The sequence below is a fragment of the Lithobates pipiens genome, unplaced genomic scaffold (genome assembly GCF_037356315.1).
Source record: "Lithobates pipiens isolate NorthernLeopardFrog02 unplaced genomic scaffold, aLitPip1_a1.2 Scaffold_16, whole genome shotgun sequence".
NCBI lineage: Eukaryota > Metazoa > Chordata > Amphibia > Anura > Ranidae > Lithobates > Lithobates pipiens.
The window spans coordinates 362,087,487-362,104,854 of record NW_027507748.1 but is presented as its reverse complement, the minus strand read 5'-3'; the positions used below and the strand labels follow the sequence as shown (position 1 = coordinate 362,104,854).

The 17,368-nt window shown below is 42.0% G+C and overlaps 1 long non-coding RNA gene across 1 annotated transcript in view; it reads left to right on the top strand.

Annotated features, from left to right (window-relative positions):
• The first annotated feature begins 6,060 nt into the window (after nt 1–6,060).
• The window catches only part of LOC143984382 (uncharacterized), a 38,175-nt gene continuing 26,867 nt past the window's right edge, over nt 6,061–17,368 (top strand). The window contains exon 1 of the long non-coding RNA XR_013274820.1: nt 6,061–6,169. This is a non-coding gene — a long non-coding RNA (uncharacterized LOC143984382). The remainder of the gene's footprint in view (nt 6,170–17,368) is intronic.

The following is a 17,368-nucleotide window of genomic DNA, read 5'->3' as shown; positions in this document are numbered from 1 at the left end:
CACTTGAAAGTGCACTGAAGGTGCACTTGGAAGTGCAGTCGCTCTAAATCTAAGGGGTAGATCTGAAATGAGTGGAAGCTCTTCTGATTTTATTATCCTTTTTTTTTTTTTTTCCTTGCATATCCCCCTCGGATCTACAGTGACTTTACTTCCAAGTGCACTTTCAGTGCAAATTGGATTTGCCTTTATTAAATAACCCCCTATGTCCTTAGCCACTGCAGTGTACACTCCACTCCAATGCTCCTGACAACATAAAAACTATTTCACAGCATCAGGTCAAAGAGTTTCCAGCAACTTCCTGCATGCAAAATCAGTCCAGTGCCTTTCCTGCCTGCCTACCCAACCTTCATTCATACATCAGAGAGCATCAGAGCAAGCTGCAAGCAAGTCATCAATACTTTGCCATCAGTACAACCTCAAATCAACATAGCATTGAAACAACTGACTTCAAGAAAGCAACTCACCTGAATGCATCTACTACAGCATATTTCCCTGTGTCCTTTAACAAAAGATAGCACAATCAGCATTGTTCAGCCAACAATGTCTTGCATTAAGGCAAGGACAACTGATAGAGCAGAGTTTCTGTGGTACATATTTTGCAGGAAAGACTGGTCTCACAAGTTTTGATGACCAACCTGAGAACTACAGAAGTTGGAAATGTGCCTTCAGAACTGCAATCAGTGATCTTGGCATTGCAGCTGCTGAAGAATTGGATCTGATAATCAGATGGCTTGGTCCTCTATCTGCTGCATGTGTTACGCTATTAAAATCAGTTTTCATGGACAATCCTACAGTAGGTCTCACAGCTGCATGGGATCGACTAGAGCAAAGTTATGGCTGTCCAAAAGCTATAGAAAAAGCTTTGTTCATGTGTCTGGAAAATTTCCCAAAGATATCTGGTAATAAAGACAACAAGAAGTTCCAGAGACTGAGTGACCTTCTCCTTGAGCTTCAGCTAGCAAAGGCAGACTCAAAACTACCTGGACTCAGTTACCCGGACACTGCCAGAGGGGTAAACCCAATTGTCTCCAAGCTCCCATATGGTTTGCAAGAAAAGTGGTCGGCGCTAGGGTCATCATACAAAAAAGAGAACAAGGTTTCCTTCCCTCCATTCTTTTTCTTCTGTGAATTGATCAGGAATATTGCATAGACCAAGAACGATTCAAGTTTTTCCTATGATGAGTACAGTGTTCTTTCACTCTTTCTTAAGATTACCAGTCTTTAGGGCAGCTATTGGAATCGTAGAGGCTCAGTATCCGTGAAAAAGACTGACATCCTTCCCACTCCTATCACAGTTGTGGCCACAAACAGAGTAGGAAGATTGAAAGCCCTAGCCAAGAGTGTCCCATTCACAAGAAGCAACACTCCCTTAAAAAATGTATTGGCTTTACAAAAAGGCCTCTTGAAGAGCGTAAGGAGCTTTTAAAGAAATTTGGGGTATGTTATGTGTTTTGTGCTTTTACTGAACATTTTGTGAAAGACTGTAATGTGCCCATCAAGTGCATAGACTGTGACTCTGAAGAACATGTGCAAGCCCTCCATCCGTTTGAGCCCAGCTCTGCACAACCTGCTAACTCTCCTATCAGGTCAATACATGGCAGGTAGAATGCAGACCAAGTGCCTAATTCCGCCATAATTTCTTCATCCTGCACTGAATTTTTACTTCGACTCATGCCCACATCACTACTGGGTGAAAGAGAAGATAGCCAGCCGCGAATGGCAACATGGTATCTCAGGTAACACAAGCCCTTTCTCCTGCTACGATGGCGACCTTGGCTCTACAGTGTTTAATGCAACCAGTGAAGATGATATACTGGCTCCTTCAATGGAAGACAAATAATTTATCAAACTAGTGGACAATGATTTCTTTCAAGTTAACGCCAATAATTAGGTAGCACCCCTACCTTTTAACTTCCCAAGATAGAGATTGCCCAACAACTTGCAGCAGGCTATCAGTAGATTTTCCTCCTTAAGCAGGAAACCATAGATGCAAAAGCACTTTGTGGACTTTATGCAAAATATATTTATCAGAGACCATGCAGAGCCTGTACCCCCACTAAAGGAGGGAGAAGAATGCTGGTACCTTCCATCCTTTGGCGTGTATCACCCACGCAAACCAGACTGAATCAGAGTTGTCTTTGATTCCAGTGCTCAGCATGAAGGTGTTTCTCCTTAATGGGCCCAATTTGAACAACAGTCTAATAGGAGTCTTGATTAGTGTCAGACAAGAGCCATAGCAGTAATGACCTACATTCAACAAATGTTTCACTGCCTCATTGTCAGAGAAGACAACAGAAACTCCCTCAGGTTTCTATGGCACAAAGACAATGACATCAACAAGGAAGTGATAGATTATCGAATGAAGGTACATGTCTTCGGTAACAGTTCTTCCCCTGTAGTGGCAACTTATGGGCTTAAGAGACCAGCTCAGGCTGAAGAAGAATATGGATCTGACGCTCGTCAATTTGTTGTAAGAAACTTCAGTGTTGACAATGAACTCAGGCCTTTTCCAGACGCTAAAGAACCAATCAATCTTCTTACCAGAACAAAGGAGATGCTGTCTGTATGGTCTGCAAACCTTAAGCCCCGTACACACGAGAGGACTTATGTCTGACAGACTTCCGAAGGAGTTCCGTCGGAGTTCTGCTGGAATTCCGACGGACTTTTCGGCTGAGCGGACTTGGCCACACACAATCACACTAAACTCCGACGGATTCGAACGTGATGACGTACGACTGGATTCGAATAAGGAAGTTCATAGCCAGTAGCCAATAGCTGCCCTAGCATCGGTTTTAGTCCGTCGGAATAGCATACACACGAGCAAATTTTTCGAAGGGACCGGGTCCAGCGGAGTTCCTTCTGAAAAAATTTGAAGCATGTTCCATATTCTAAAGTCCTTCGGACTTTGGCGAGTCAAAAGTCCGTTGCAGCCCACACACGATCGAATAGTCTGACGGACTCAGTCCGTCGGACTTTGGATGTTGAAAAGTCCGCTCGTGTGTACGGGGTTTTAGACTTCACAAGATTATATCTAACAGCCAGGAACTAATGATTGTCTTTTACTCTGAGGACTATGCCATTAGTCAAAAAAAAAAAACTTGATTTAGGTACAGATGTGCCCCCTGTACAGGGTTTGGGTGGAAGTCTGAGTTTGTTGTGGAACATCAAACAAGGCACATTCACCTTCCAAGTGTCACTAGAAAAACGTCAAAGTTTCACGTTGCTATGTTCCAGCTTCCATTTCAACTGCTGGTTGGAGAGAGATTCATATTTTCTCTGATGCATCAGCTGAAGCTATTGTTGCAGTAGCCCATTTAAAGACTTGAAATCTTTGCAGCTGTGCAGTAGAAATTGCCAAAGCCATACAAAGTAAAATGGACACTAAGATTGATGCTTTCACCTTTTATACAGACAGTAAGGTAGTACTTGGTTATATATACAACCAAAGAAAACAGTTTTATGTTTACGTCAGTAACAGGGTAGAACGTATAAAGAGGTTCTCTCTACCAAGTCAATGGCATCATGTTCCCACTAAACTCAACCCAACTGACAGTGGGGCCAGGGCCATGTCATCAGCAGTTCTTCAGGACAGCTTATGGCAGTAACCTCCAAGGTTTTTGTGTGAGGACTCCTTCTCACTCGCTACTGACACCACCTATGGGCTAGTAAGTCCTGAAGATAAGAAAATAGGAACTACGAACATCTTTTTCCACACTTCTGTAAATACAAAACAGAAAGTGTGGTCACACCATTTTGACACCTGGTCATCTGCTTTAAGAGCCATTGCTCAGTTAATTCACAATGCTCATTGCTTTGGGAAGACATCTGCATCAGAGTGTCATGGTTGGCACATCTGTTCTGGATGCTTCACAGCAGCAGATATTGCATGCGCAGAAGAGGTAGTTATTTGTTGTGTGCAACAAGAGGTGTACCAGGAGGAATTCAGGAGAATCAGAAACAGAACCAAATTGTCTAAAAACAGTTCACTCTTCAATCTAAACCCTTTAGTTGATGCCAATCAGCTGGTGAGAGTTGGTGGCCGTATAGGGAAATCTGTCCTATGCAACAAAGAACAGAATCCTATAATCGTACCAAGTCAACACAATTTGTCTACTCTTTTGGTTCGACACCATAAACGGGTGTAAAACCAAGGCTGCCAATTTACAGAAGGTGCCATCAGGTCAGCTGGCTTGAGGATTGTTGGTATGAAAAGGTGTGTCCCTGCTCTTCAGGTTCTTCAAGTGCCACAAGTTAAGAGGAAAACACCAACAGCAACAAATGGCAAGTCTCTCAGCAGATCGCCTAAGTACAGATCCACCCTTCATCTATGTTGGAGAAGACGTTTTAGGCCCGTGGTCCATCATCACTCGGAGGACTTGTGGTGGAGCTGCCAATATTAAAAGGTTTGCTGTATTGTTTACCTGTCTCAGTATCTGAGCAATATATATAGAAGTGATTGAGTCTATAGATTCTTCTTCCTTCATCTATGCCCTACGAAGATTCTTCACTGTCAGAGGACCAGTCAATCAGCTAAGATCTGACTGTGGTAGCAACTTTGTTAGCGCATGTAAAGAGTTGCAATTGGACAATTTCCACGCCAACAATGGATGTACTTGGTTGTTTAACCCACCACAATCTTCACACATGGAAAGATCCTGGTAACGAATGATTGGAGTAGCACAAAGAATTTTTGACTCCATTTTGCAGAATCACAAGTTTTTACCACTTACCCATGAGACTTCTCACTGAAGTGTCTGCCATAGTGAATGCAAGACCTTTAGTGTTGGTATCTTCAAATCCTGATGCTCAAGTAATCCTTACTCCAGCTTTACTTCTTATGCCCCATACACACGGTCAGAAACTCAGATGGAAAAAGTCAGATTGGATTATGTTGTCAGAAAATCCGATCATGTGTGGGCTCTATCTGACTTTTTCTGTCGGAATTTCCGACGGAAAAAGTTTGAGAGCTGGATCTAAAATTTTCCAACAACAAAATCCCATCAGACTTTTTCCGATTGTGTGTAGAGAATTCCGACGCACAAAGTGCCACGGCTCAGAAATAATTTGGAGATGAAAGCTATTGGCTACTGGCTTCTACATTGTACGTTTTCTACGTCACCACGTTCCGAACGATCGGATTTTCCAACAACTTTGTGCGACCGTGTGTATGCAAGACAAGTTTCGGCCAAAATCCGTCTGAAAAAATCAGACGGATTTTGTGGTCGGAATGTCCGACCGTGTGTATGGGGCATTTCTCAAAAGATTGGGACTGCTGTAATAACTTTGAGTGAGATCGACCCCAAAGATATCTACAAGCGTCAATTGAATCATGTGCAACATCTAGCCAATGTGTTTTGGCATCGCTGGAGGAAAGAGTATCTTCATCATCATCATCAAATGGCAAACATCTCAGCCTAATCTTAAGGTTGGAGATCTCATCCTTCTAAAATACAAGGAATGTCGCAATGAGTGGCCTATGGGTCTAATTACTAAAGTTATGCCCAGTGATGATAAATTCCAGAAGGTAGAGGTCAATGTACCCAAGGGAGGATCGACACTAACCTTTACTTGACCAATTACAGAGTTAGTACTCCTTTTGCCAGTTGAGCGACTTATGCAAGGATAAGTAATGCTATTGGCATGGTGGGGAGTACATTACTGCTAACTAAAGGTTCTACTTGGAATTTTAACATTCTCTGAAGACGTGTTCTGCAATCTCGTTGAACTCATGTTTATATTTGCTCATTGCATGTTTCTCATTACAGGTTCCAGGACATTTATCAGTATTGGACTTATTGAATATATATATATATATATATATATATATATATATATATATATATATATATATATACAAGTTTAAGGTTATGAAATCTAAAGATTTATTGTGTTACACTATGTGATTTATTATCATTTATCTGTGTTCATAACTTGGTTTATCATTGCTCTGTGTCTTTAAGCTGTGTTCTCCTGTCTAAGCTGAGCTCTTTCTCTCTCTGTACTTCTGTATACTCTTCCCCCCTCCCTCTCTGTGGAATCATTCTACTGTTTCCTGTCATGGTGTAGACCTCTTTCCATGTGGCTTACAACATCAACGTTTTTCTACCTATGAGTATCCTCCATTAAATGGAACATTCAAAAGACTTTCATCGTCTGATTTCTTCAACATGTGAGTTTATTCATCCAGTTAAACTGTCTGAATTGATGCAAGGGATAAATAGATCCCCAGGTTCTATAAGCCCTATATGTCGCTGGAGATAACGTTTATGGCCTTGTCGTTGAGTCAGAACATCCATAGGCAGTTTTTGGTACAGGTGAGCTTCAGTAAAGATGCAAAGCCTCTTTAAAAACAAACGTGGTACAATCTATCTATTTATAGAACAATCAGTTGCAATCGATTTGTAGAATAAGCAGGTGCAATATATTTATAGAACACCCTGATTGCAATCTATTTTTAGAGCAAGCTGGGTGTGATTTATTAATAGAAGAAGCTTGTGTAATTTATTCTAGAACAAACAAGGTGCAATCTATTTACAGAACAAGCAGGTGCAATTTATTTATAGAGCAAGCACATGCAATCTAGTTTCAGAACAAATGGGTGCAATCTACAGTTTTCCTGAAACAAGACGGTGAAATCTATTTATAGAACAGGCTGGGTGCAATCTATTTATAGAAAAAGTTGGGTGTAATCTATTTATAGAAAAAGTTGGGGGCACTCTAATAATAAAACAAACAGGGTGCAATATATTTGTAGAACAAGCAAGGTGCAACCTACAGTATTAATTGAACAAGCAGGTGCAATCTATTTCTAGAATATGATGGGTGCAATCCAAATATAGAACAAGCTATGTGCATATCTAAAATCAAGAGAAAAGGTGTACTATATTATCAGTCCTATGATGTGGTGGCTATATATTTATATATTTGTAGAATAAGCAAGGTGCAATCTATGGTATTAATAGAACAAGCAGGTGCAATCTGTTTCCAGAATATGATGGGTACAATCCAAATATAGAACAAGCTAGGTGAATATCTAAAATCAAGAGAAAAAGTGTACTATATTATCAGTCCTATGATGTGGTGGCTATATATTTATATATTTGTAGAATAAGCAAGGTGCAATCTATGGTATTAATAGAACAAGCAGGTGCAATCTGTTTCCAGAATATGATGGGTGCAATCCAAATATAGAACAAGCTAGGTGTATATCTAAAATCAAGAGAAAAAGTGTACTATATTATCAGTCCTATGATGTGGTGGCTATATATTTTCTTTTTGAGGTGTTTTTTCCTTTCTTTTACCTGGTGATAACATTCTCTTACTGTATCTTTGTACAAGTAGTATTGTCACCCTAGAATAACTCTTCTTCTCCTTTCCCCCCATAACATGGAGGTAGTGTTCTGTAGTCCAGTGGTTCTCAACCTCAGTTTTCAAGTACCCCCAATGGGCCATGTTTTTATGTTTTCCTTTACTTTGCACAGTTGCTTTAAATCAATATCAATGACATGATATTTATAAGAGCTATTTTATATAAGAGAAGTTCCCAAAACATGGCCCATTGGGGGTACTCGAGGACTGAGGTTGAGAACCGCTGCTGTAGTACATAGAGGTAACTAGGAACAATGCTTTGCAGATAACAGAGGAAGTTACCATCTTACAAGATTTCTGGTAAGATTAACAAGCATTTTTAACACTAAAACACCACCAATGCTATATTTAACAGAAGTGAGCAAGTAAGTGAAGCTCATTGTTAGGGTTTATAGGCACTTAAAATATTCAGCAGGTGGTGTATTTTGTTATAGCCCTGCCATGGAAAATATTGACAAGTTTTTTTTCCATATAGGCCTATCATTTCTTTCTTAATTTAGAGAAGCCATTATTTTCTGGAATTTTAAGTTTGGATGTACAGGTGTGCTACTCCAAGCATTTTGGTTGCCATACCTGTAAGTGTTTGACCAGGCAACCACTAAAGCCATTGATTTGGGTGAATCTGCATGTATTTAATATGTCTAGGCCAGTGATGACGAACCTTGGCACCCCAGATGTTTTGGAACTACATTTCCCATGTTGCTCGTGCAATGTAGCTGAGTGTCATGGGAAATGTAGTTCCAAAACATCTGGGGTGCCAAGGTTCGCCATCACTCGTCTAGGCCTTCCTTCTGCGATACTTCTTCCTATTTTTAAGCTGCTTCCAAATTCTTTCAAGTACTTTTACAAGATTATTGACTTGTAAGGGGAAAAAAAGACTGACAAGAGCCCATGTGAGCGTAAAGTTTTTAAAGAGGTCACCACAAATACAGTACTCCTAATTGAGCCTTTAGATACTGGCCCATCCAAATGTCTCTTACAACAATAAACATGCCTATGACAATTATTAAAAAAGTAATGATTTGCATAAAACAGCACAATAGGGCAATGTTTTTCATCCCCTTTTAGTCAAAGCACCCTTAAAAATTATGCACATCTGGAGGCACTCTATTCTAAGATATAAAGACTAAACTAGTTTTACATATTGCAGCAGCATTCATACACCAACCAACATTAGAAGTCAACTATGTTTTAAATTTCCATTATACCTTTGCACAGGGCTTTTTCTTTCTCAAACAATAGGTGCTGGAATTTAACCACGGCCCCACAAAACCCCTCCCCCTGCACACACCCTCCAAATCACATCAAATAGTGGGTATGTTCAGTCAAATTTCACGAAAACAGTAGGAGGGTCTTAAAGGGGCATTAAATACCTGGATTGTATTACATGCAGAGTGCAGAGCTGTCACTTGTAAACACAAAAACCAGACTTCTGTGTTTACAAGTGATTGTGGTGAGTAGGCACCAAAGGGTCTGTGCTAGAGGTGGTTCCCCCTGAAAAAAAGCCCTACCTTTGCATAATATTCCAGTGTTTATTTTCTCTCTCATGCAGATAACATGACTCCAGTGCTGAAATAGAGGCGCAGGGGCAAACAAGGATCCTGTGCAGGTGCCTGATATGCTTCTTATAAACTGATGATGTCATCAGAGGTTAGGACACTGGTTTATGGCCTGCATGGAGTCCAAGGTTGAACTGCTGCAAAATAAAAAATTGTGGCTTTGTGTAAAAAAAAGGCAGGCAATTAACTTGCTGGCTTGTTGACAAGTTTTTGGTCAGTTTGGGATAATTTTTAGGCATTTTGCCATGGCACGCCTGAAAGACCCAGAGGCTCTCTGGTTGAAAACAGCTGAAAAAGGGAATAGGCAGGGCATAAATGGAGGCTCAGAAGAAGGACAAATGCTACATAAAGCAGACAGGCAAAAAGGGCTACACAAATCAGAATGGGCATTTGTCCTACAACGCTCCTTCCACCAGGATTTGAGCAACCCAAGCTCAATCTTATCTAAAATAAAATGTAGGTATTCATATATGGGAAGGTTTAGGCCATTTTATATGTAGATAGGTGAATTTGCCCATGGGTGTGGAGAGAGTGTGGATCTGAATACCTGCTGCTCATCTACAAAGATAGATTCGGGGAACAGTTAGTTACTGATCGCATGCTCCCAAATGTCTGCAGAGTTGTAAAGTGTACTATGAAAATCTAATCTATCTGATGACACTGGGGGAAGAGATGTTTAGTATCAAATTATACAATAAACAGCGACAAGACATTATTTGCAAGGGTGGTTGTCATGTCGACATTCATCCACAGATACATCCAAGTGCATTATTTGTGATTTAATATGACAGATATAGATACACGTGAAGATAGACTGATATAGGCAAGTGCCCGGTACTGTTGCCTGGGAAACTGTTTTAAAACAGATTTTACAAGATGCACGCTTTATATTTTCAATGAAATTAATGCATTTTTAACGTCATGTGAGAATGCATTTATTTGAATACCAACTATGAACTGCATTTTATAATATTTAATTTTTAAAAAGTTCCCTATCCTACTTTTAGAGGCCTAGCTACATAAGCGTTTTACTGTCAGCTCTAGAGATTCCGTAGTTCTCTTTTTCTTAACCAATGTTTACCATGCAGAGAAAATTCCAATTCAGTAATTATCTCTGCCCATAGCATTATTGTTCTATGAGGAAATTTTATTTTTCTTTGTAAGAATTATCAAATAGAATAAGTGTAAGCTGGAGTATTTGGAAAAGAATAGAAGTCAGCGATGAACAATAAATGTGAATTTCCCGGTGTGATCTACTAATTGCAATAGCAGCAAATGACATGCAAACATGTCTTGCTCTGAGATATTTTACACAATGTGTAAAACATAAGTGGCCTCGTAAAACTAATAATAAATTTCAAATTGTATTGAGGTTGGGAACAGAGACAGATATTCATACATAAATAACATATAACCTCTGATTTATTAAGAGTTCACAAACCCTATTTCAAAGACTCAGGCTTGAGAACCCTAGTTTTCAATGATGAGTCTGTAATGACAACTGCTTAGTAAAAGCTGGCATACACGCTAATGTCTAACTTGTAAAGCAATCTGTCTTTGGGTACCCATTAGCAACATGGTAAGATCACTTAAATGTTTGGAAATAGTTTTCTGAAATCCAAGGATGGAGCTGAAAGGTGAGGGGAGGTGACTATGCGTGCAATTGCTATTTTAAGTGAACTTCAGTCAAATATCTATTTTTTATTTGAATTGAGTTGCAAAATATTAGAACAGCATGCCACTGATTTGCTGGTGTCTGAGTATATGTAAGATTGATTGATTAGCTAACTTAATCAATCAATGCTTAGATAATGTGACAGTGGTCACTCCTTCTCCTGTAGTGATTACTCACAGGGCCGGTGCTACCACTAGGCAAACTAGGCAGCCGCTTAGGGTGCACTGCTGCCAATGGGGCACCCGGCCACTGGTGTTTCTACTCCCTTTTCTCTGCAGCAAGCAACTAAGTCTCAGCATCAGCAAGCAGCTGCCGCTCCGTTTGCACATTGTGTCAGAGGTGCAGCGGCAGGGGAGGACTATGTCTGTGTCCGAATTAATGGAAGCAAGCAAACATTGATTGATGGGCGCTGGTCGGATGCATTTGATGGGCACTAGTGAGGCTGCATTTGATGGGCGCTGGTAAGGCTGCATTGATGGGTGCTGGTGAGGCTGCATTTGATGGACACTGGTGAGGCTGCATTTGATGGACACTGGTGAGGCTACATTGATGGATGCTGGTAGGAAGCATTGATGGGTGCTGGTGAGGCTGCATTGATGGGCACTGGTAAGATGCATTGTTGGGTGCTGGTGAGGCTGAACTGGATGGGCGCTGTTGGGCTGCATTTCATGGGCTCTGATGAGGCTGCATTTGATGCACTGGTGGGCTGCATTTGATGGGCACTGGTGGGCTGCATTTGATGGGTGCTTCATTAAAAAGGGTGGGGTATACATGGGCAGGGCAAAGGGGGTGGAGCCAAAGGGGTGGCAAAATTTGGTTATTTTCCTGTATCTTAACAGAGGCCATTCATTCTCATGTACTTAACAGAGGCCACTCATTCTCCTGTACTTAACAGAGGCCACTCATTCTCCTGTACTTAACAGAGGCCACTGTTCTCCTGTACTTAACAGAGGCCACTCATTTCACTGTGCTTAACAGAGGTCATTCATTCTCCTGTACTTAACAGAGGTCACTCATTCTCCTGTAATTAACAGAGGTCAGTTATTCTCCCGTAGCTTAACCACTTGACCACTGGGCACTTAAACACCCTTAATAACCAGACCAATTTTCAGCTTTTGGTGCTCTCACATTTTGAATGACAATTACTCAGTCATGCAACACTGTACCCATATGAAATGTTTGTCCTTTTTTTCACACAAATAGAGCTTTCTTTTGGTGGTATTTAATCACCGCTGGGTTTTTTTAAATTTGTGCTATAAAAGAAAAAAGACCGCAAATTCTGTAAAAAAATGAAATTTTCTTCGTTTCTGTTATAAAATGTAGCAAATTAGTAATTTTTCTTCATAAATTTTGGCCAAAATTTATACTACTACATATCTTTGGTAAAAATAAGTACAAATTGGTGTATATTATTTGGTCTGTTTGAAAGTTATAGAGTCCACAAGCTATGGTACCAATATCTGAAAATTGATCACACCTGAAGTACTGACGGCCTATTTCATTTCTTGAGACCCTAAGATTCCATAAAAGTACAAATACCCCAGAAATGACTCCTTTTTGGAAAGAAGACATTCCAAGGTATTTAGTAAGAGGCATGATGAGTTTTTTGAAGTTGTTATTTTTTCCCACAATTCTTAGCAAAATCAAGAATTTTTTTCCTTTTTTTTTTTTTACAAAATTGTCACATTATCAGTTTATTGCTCACACACAGCATATGCATACCACAAATTACACCCCAAAACACATTCTGCTATTACTCCCGAGTATGGCGATACCACATGTGTGAGACTTTTACACAGCGTGGCCACATACAGAGGCCCAACATGCAGGGAGCGCCATCAGGCGTTCTGGAGCACCCAGGCCAATTCTGACATTTCTCTCCTACATGTAAAAATCATCATTTATTTGCTAGAAAATTACATAGAACCCCAAAACATTATATACGTTTTTTTAGCAAAGACCCTAGAGAATACAATGGTGGTCATTGCAACTTTTTATCTCGCACGGTATTTGCGCAGCAATTTTTCGAACTGTTGTTTTTTGGAAAAAAAAGTTTTGGGCTTTAAAAAAAAAAAACAGTAAAGTTAGCCCAATTTTTGCATAATATGAAAGATGAAGTTATGCTGAGTAAATAGATACCTAACATGTCACTCCTCAAAATTGCACACGCCCGTGGAATGGCGCCAAATGTCACTACTTAAAAATCCCCATAGGCGACGCTTTAAATTTTTTACTTGTTACATGGTTTGAGTTACAGAGGAGGCATAAGGGCTAGAATTATTGCTCTCGCTCTAACGTTCGCAGCGATACCTCACATGTGTGGTTTGAACAACGTTTTCCTATGTGGGTGGGACTTACGTATGCGTTCGCTTCTGCATGCGAGCACATGGGGACAGGGGCACTTTAAGTTTTTTTTTTTATTGTTAATTTTACTATATTTATTTTAGTTTGACATTTTTTTCCCCAAAAATAATTTTTTTGATCACTTTTCTTCCTATTACAAGGAATGTAAACATCCCTTGTAATAGGAATATGGCATGACAGGTCCTCTTTACAGTGAGATATGGGGTCAATAAGACCCCACATCTTACCTCTAGACTGGGAAGCCTGAAATAAAATAAAAAAGATTCTGGCTTTGATTGTATTGGCGAATCAGTAGAAGCACCGGAGGGCGGGGGGGGGGGGGCGTCTATGGCTGGGTATTGCAGGGTATCTCTGAGTATGGCTGGGTATCTCCGAGTATGGCTGGGTATGGCAATTTATGGCAGAGTATTGCACAGTATTGTCAGGCATTGCAGAGTATTGGCTGGTATTGCAGAGTATTGGTGGGTATTGCAGAGTATTGGCGGGTATTGCAGAGTATTGGCTGGTATTGCAGAGTATTGGTGGTTATTGCAGTATTGCAGAGTATTGGAGGGTATTGCAGAGTATTGGCGGGTATTGCAGAGTATTGGCAGGGTATTGCAGAGTATTGGCAGGTATTGCAGAGTATTGGCAGGTATTGCAGAGTATTGGCTGGTATTGCTGAGTATTGGCAGGTATTGCAGAGTATTGGCAGGGTATTGCTAGACATGTGCATTCGTTTTCGTCCGAATGCATTTTCGTCCGAATTTCAACTATTTTCGTTTTCGTTTTGACAAATGATAACGAAAGCACAGAATCCGAAAAATGAAAGATCCAACATAAATAAATGCTTTATTTTTGTTTTCATTGTTACAACAGTTCGATATAGAATAGGAGATTCGACGTGACTCTGACAATAACAATCTGTGTCTCTAGAACCTGTGGTCGAATGTGCCTAACCTTACATCTATTAGTCCAATATTATATAGAGAAAATATTCGACAGAGAAAAAAGATTTGACAGAGAGAAAAGATTCTGCAAGTTACTGTCCTAAAAAGTGTTTGGGGACCCGGGTCATGCCCCAGGGGACATGTATCAATGCAAAAAAAAGTTTCTAAAAACGGCAGTTTATTCGGGAGTAGCGATGGACGAACTTCCGACGGGACGTTTCGCGAACGCGGACCGCGAACGCGGCTGATAGTTTGCGAATCGGAACGTTCGCGGCGGGCCCCATTGACTTCAATGGGAATGCGAACTTCGCAAACCTACAGGTCAAATTTGCAGCCACAAAATAATTAATAGCTGTGCAAACATAGTCCCACCACATGGCCAATGACATAACACATGTATGAGGTGAATCTGGGATTGACAACTACAAGCATTCTATTTTTATATGGGAAATTGTTGTGACAATTCAGGACTGTGGAGCGCATGAAGGCAATGGAGGAGAGGGAAGGTCAGGGTAGGCAAAGAAGAGGGTGCAGGAGATGATCACCAGCAGCGTGACATACAGCAATGACACCTGCACTGTGATAGAGTCATCTGACACCAGCACCGTGATAGAGATCACTGACATCAGCAGCGTGACATAAAGCACTAACACCAGCACCGTGACATACAGCACTGACAGCAGCACCGTGATAGAGAGCACTGACATCAGCAGCGTGGCATAAAGCACTAACACCAGCACCGTGATATACAGCACTGACAGCAGCCCCGTGATAGAGAGTACTGACATCAGCACTGTGATATACAGCACTGACACCTGCACTGTAAGCAGCCCCAGGAGGAAGTCAGCATAGCACAGGAATGGTGGGAGCCCCTCATAATGAGCATAGCACAGGGATGGTGGGAGCCCCTCATAATGAGCATAGCACAGGGATGGTGGGAGCCCCTCATAATGAGCATAGCACAGGGATGGTGGGAGCCCCTCATAATAAGCAGCCCCAGGAGGATGTCAGCATAGCACAGGGATGGTGGGAGCCCCTCATAATAAGCAGCCCCAGGAGGAAGTCAGCACAGCACAGGAATGGTGGGAGCCCCTCATAATAAGCATAGCACAGGGATGGTGGGAGCCCCTCATAATAAGCAGCCCCAGGAGGAAGTCAGCACAGCACAGGGATGGTGGGAGCCCCTCATAATGAGCATAGCACAGGGATGGTGGGAGCACCTCAAAATATGCACAGCAGAGGAACAGCCCCAGGAGGATGTCAGCACAGCACAGGGATGGTGGGAGCCCCTCATAATAAGCAGCCCCAGTAGAAATACCGATTAAGGACTGCTGCAGTAAAGGGCAGCGGTCAGCAGTAGTGCACCTCAACCCTATGTATTGTGGACCTATACCAGTCCTTATAGAATAGCAGACTGTACCTCACTCAACCCTATGTACTATAGCACCCTACACCCGGTTATTACCAGTCCTTATAAGGACCTTTGTGGAACAATTAGGTTGTGTGTGACTGATTAACAGACTGCAGCAGAAGGGCAGCAGTCAAGTATAATATTCTTTCTATATTTGGAAGAAAGAATATTATACGTGTACAAGCCTATTACCATACCAGTCCTGAAAAGAACCTTTCTGGAACTAATAGTAACAGCTACTGATTAAACTGACCCACACTGCTTCATGCCTGTCCCTATATAAACTGACAAAACAGAGGCTACTGGAACAATAACTGGAATAGCACTTTTGTGGACCTGATAGTAACAGCTAATGACTAAACTGACTGTCACAGCAGCACACACCGTCCTGTCCCTTTCTCTAAACTGACAAAAGACACTCAGGCTGCTGCAACAATCACTAGCACAGCACTGCCTATCCTGAACTACACCTAACACCTATACCAGTCCTGAAAATAACTTTTGTGTACCAAATAGCTAGCGATTTGGGTCACTGCAATCTCTCCCTGCTCCACACAGCAACCTCTCCCTATAGTGACAGAAGAAAGAATGTAAAATGGCCGCCGGATCGGGTGTATTTATAAGTTAGGGGGAATGTCCAAGTGTCCATGTGCTGTAATGTCTCAATTGGCTGTCCTGTACCCCATGATGGATGTGTCATCATAGGTCAAAGTTCCTTTACACAGTAAACACGGAAGTCCGCCGGGCGAACGGCGCCAATAGTCTGCCGAACGGGCGGACCGCGAACAGCCGAAATTCGCCGCGAAACGCCCCTCGGGCGAACCGTTCGGCCATCACTATTCGGGAGCAGTGATTTTAATAATGATTAAAGTGAAACAATAAAAGTGTAATATTCCTTTAAATTTCATAGGGGGGGGGGGGGTGTCTATAGTATGCCTGTGAAGGGGCGCATGTTTCTGGTGCTTAGAACTGTCCCTGCACAAAGTATCATTTATGCAGGAAAAAATGTCCTTTAAAATCACTCGCAGCTATTATGAATTGTCGGATCCGTAATACAGAGAACACTCATTAAAAAGTCATTGATAAAAAAAAAAAAAAAAAAAAATTAAAAAAAAAGCGTGGGGGTCCCCCAAATTCAATTACCAGGCCCTTCAGGTCTGGTATGGATATTAAGGGGAACCCTGCATCAAATTAAAAAAAAAATTTGACGTGGGGTTCACCCTAAATATCCATACCAGACCCTTTATCCAAGCACATAACCTGGCAGGCCGCAGGAAAAGAGGGGTGGACGAGAGAGCGGCCCCCCTCCCTCCTGAACCATACCAGGCCACATGCCCTCAACATTGGGAGGATGCTTTGGGTGTCTGTGACCCCTCAAAGCACCTTGTCCCCATGTTGATGCGGAGAAGGGCCTCATCCCCACAACCCTGGCCAGTGGTTGTGGGGGTCTGCGGGCGGGGGCTTATCAGAATCTGGAAGTCCCCTTTAACAAGGGGACCTCCAGATCCAGATGACCCGCCCCCCTCTGATGTAACGGAAGCCTGCCTGTGTTACATCAGAGGGGTGCGGGGTCACCCATACGTCATGGGGAACCCCGGGTTTCCCCTTGCGTCAGAGGGGGGCGGGGTCAGGTGACGGGTGGCCCCGCCCTCCGCATATAACAAACGTCAGGCCGCCGGAATCCCCGCAGTGTCTTCTCCGTGAAGACAGAAGATGGATGAATTCGCTGCGCTGATTCAGATGAGCCATCGCTGGACCCCGGAGAGATGATCGTCCGTCGCTGGATAGCAAGAGTGGATTACCACCGCTGGAATCTTTTTTTTATTTTTTTTTTATTTAAAAAAAAGGAATTTTTCAAAAGTGTGTTTGTCTTATTTAACTATTTTTTACACTTTCTTTGTGAAATGGTAGGGGTACTTTTGTACCCCCTTACCATTTCAAACAGGGGGGGCGGGATCTGGGGGTCCCCTTGTTAAAGGGGGCTTCCAGAATCTGATAAGCCCCCCGCCCGCAGACCCCCACAACCACTGGCCAGGGTTGTGGGGATGAGGCCCTTCTCCGC